The sequence below is a fragment of the Adiantum capillus-veneris genome, chromosome 9 (assembly GCF_014529385.1).
Source record: "Adiantum capillus-veneris isolate H3 chromosome 9, ASM1452938v2, whole genome shotgun sequence".
NCBI classification, from domain to species: domain Eukaryota; kingdom Viridiplantae; phylum Streptophyta; class Polypodiopsida; order Polypodiales; family Pteridaceae; genus Adiantum; species Adiantum capillus-veneris.
In genome coordinates this window covers 65248824-65252531 of record NC_140939.1, presented here as the reverse complement: position 1 = coordinate 65252531, position 3708 = coordinate 65248824, and positions in this window count along the sequence as shown.

Here is a 3708-nt window from a genome sequence, read left to right as displayed (position 1 = left end):
ATTGACCTTGTGTCATGGTTATGTGATGCTCTTTGTTTCACCTGCATAGAACACCCTATGGGCCTAAGTCCATAAGATGTATATATACTCATCATGAAACATCTATATACAACACGATATGGCCCTATGTCTATGGGATGTATATATACTCATTATGAAACACCTCCTACATATATACTCACCATGAGGTGACCTTAAGGAATCTATATAACTCTTCATGAAACACCTACAAAAATCAGCCTATGGCCCTAGGGCCATAAGCTGCCCCTTGGTGATGCTTGTTGGCTTTAAAGATTTCCTTTCACACACTGACATAGAGAACCCTATGGCCCTGAGGTTGTAGGGTATCCTTTTTGCTCACCTTTTGGGCTATGTGGGGCACTTCTCACACCTACATATACAGCCCTTTGTCCCTAGGGCCATAGGATGCACATATAATCTCCACTCCTAAGGCAATACGGGTGCCCTTTGTTCCATCTACATAGAGCACACTATGGCCCTAGGGCCATAGGATGTCCTTTTTCTAAGTTTCTTTTCCAATTACATAAACAACAAAGCACTCAATAGCCATAATATGGTCAATGTACAAGTACAAGACTCCGTACTGACACACTTGCCATGTAATTGTCCAAATACTTTCTGATGGTTTGTTTAACAATTATTTGTTGAAATGTTCTTGCAGGTATGAGTTTTAATCATGGTGATAGAGTATGCATGTTTGTAGTCACACAAAAGGTTGACATTGGGAGTGTACGTGGAATAGACCCAAATACATATTGTTCTAGTGTGCTTATTGGGGAAGGCAATGTATCGGTGTCAGTTGATTTGTGTTTTAAAAATAAATCACTCATTCCATTTCCAACAATGGATGCATTGAGAGTGGGAGATGCGTTTCATAGTATTGTGAAATGGATTATTGGGTTGCTACATCATATGAATGAGATGCAGTATGAAGGGGTTTATATGCCTCAAGCTAACAAAGAAATTGGGAGCATTGGAGGCATCTTATGATGGAATGAGCTACATGCAGGTTTAGAAGGCAAAGAGGGTTCAAGTATGGAATGAAAGCAAAATGCATGTAGTAGCCAAGGGGGTTTTCATGTATGTGTGTCCATTTGATTTTGTAAACTGTGGCGAGCTAGGTGAAGGTAACATTGGTATTGGTATTGGTATTGGTATTGTTATTGTAGCATTATATTTTGGTGAGGCTAGTATTTCTACAGAATCTGATGTATGTAGCATCAATCAATTTGTTGGCCTATCAAGAGAGTGACAACTATGGATGGAAAAGCATTTGTTACGGTGTGAGTATTTACATACTATAGATGCATTATAATACATATACAATGACTTGTCTCATTTGGTAGATCCTATTTCAAAAAAAAAAAAGTATTGCTTTATAAATAGGAAGCCAAAAATGACTATGACACCTTATAAGAAATCCAATCAAGCATCCCCGTCTATCCAGCTTGTTTCAACCATATATTTTTTCCAGAAGGATGCCAACCAAGATAAGGTCATGGCTATGCACAATGAATTTTCGGGACAAAGTTTGCAAAATAGAACCAGCTATGTATATAATACAATGTTGACTGCTTAGCGTGAGAACAAAACAACTACACATACTTGCTATGTATTTTCTTTTGATGGAAATGAGGTTTGCAGTAGAGCTTGATACAAAATTCATGGCATTCCAAAAACTTCATTTTATCATTATCATGAACAATTTGAAAATAGGGTTTGACACTCAGTGTATGGTAATGATGTTGTCATAAGAAAAGGAAGAGATCATACAAAAATGGGTAGAGCTTTGATACGCTCTTTTGTAGAGGAAAAGTCAAAGAGAATGCCACATAAGAGTAGAACTATGGAAGATGGTACTAGGGAAACCTTGCTTGCAATACCAAACACGAACAAGCAAATAGACATTTTACAAGATGTCAATAAAACACTTGAGATTATGAGTCTTAAGCCAATGTCTAGCACTACATTCAATAGGATTTGGAATACAAAGTTTTGTAATGCAACCTTGTCAAAACCAAGTGAGTTCTTCAAATGTGTTGTGTGTAGTCAGATAAAATCTTAACTAGAGTCAACAAAGGATGATGAGTTGATTGCACGTTTTAAGGATGAATGTACAATTCACATGGTGCAACAACAAAGTTGTAAGAATGTGTACTACACCTGGCATAAGTTCTCACAATTGCAAAAGGATAAGTATCTATGCATTATACATGATAAAATGGACCATAAAAAGCCAACAATACCTAGATTTCATGTGAACTCAAAAGAGTATGTGAATGCATATCTACTACAAGTATCATTAACATGTATGATAATGCATAGACATGATCAGGGGATGTATGGTCATTTCTCGCTTAATGGTATAGATGGCCTTTAGGTCCCAATGCTACAATTGGTTCACTTGCATTATGCTTACAGAATTTGGAAAGAACAAAAAACCATGGACTAGGAGATTTATGCCATGATGGTATGCCACATAGAAATGTAAATTAGTCAACGCATTGAACTCAAGGAAGGCTCTAGACCGCCAAAACAGAATGCAATGAGAGGAATGCATCAACAATAACACCATCGTTGACTATTGAAGGATGTAATGAAGAGATTGCTAACTTACAATCAGCCTCCTCTCAATGTGTTGAGGATACCATGTCCACTCCTATATTTCAAAAATTGCATGGGAATATTTTACTACAGTTAGATAATTGTGCAAGAGAAAATAAGAATTGATATTTAATTGCATACTTATCCTTGCTAGTAGCAAAAGGTGTTTTCAAAACCGTGCATTTGGGATTCTTAATGGTGGGTCATACACATGAGGACATAGATGCAATGTTTAGTAGCTTCTTAGAGAGATTGCAAAAAGGAATGACATTCACTTTTCCACATTTGATGGAACTTTTCCAAAAATGTGAAAGCTCAGCTCCAGCACCATTTCTGATGACACAGGTTCCTGACTTCAAATTATTTGTTAAAGGGTACATATGTGATGGACAAGATGCTCTAGTTGGACACTCTAAGCCACTTCAATTTCATTTCTATATGCAAGGTGAAATCCTAGTAATGCAGTATAAAATTCACCCAAAATATTATCAAGGAGAGTACCCACCTCAGATGGTAGTTCAACAACCTCCATAGCAACACTTTATCAAAGCCTCTCTCTCTCTCTCTCTCTCTCTCTCTCTCTCTCTCTCTCTCTCTCTCTCTCTCTCTCTCTCTCTCTCAAGCACACACACACACACACACACACATACACACCCGTGAGTACATTGAGTACACAAAGGAGAAGAAAATACAAGTAGAGCAAGACAACTTCTTAGCATGCACCTCAAAGAATGAGGATTTCAGGTCAAAATGGACCTTTTGTAACAATATAACCCATTCACACATGGGCGCCCACAGTGGCCAATCATAGTAAAAATCATGTGAAAATGGGATAAGTGGTGCGCCTGTCATCAGTGATCACCTACACACCTATTGGATCGACAAGCCCGGTCCATGACTCAAATAAATGATAAGACCATTGAAGGTGATAGGGTGTCCGTGAGGGTTAACATGCCCCCCTTCTTGATGTAGAATCCGTCCTCGAAAGCTAGTGAGATGAAGCCCGTTCGTTGAGGTGGAAGAGCATCTGAGTTTGTAGTCTTGAGTTTTCTCCAAACACTATAAAATCCCATATATAATTAA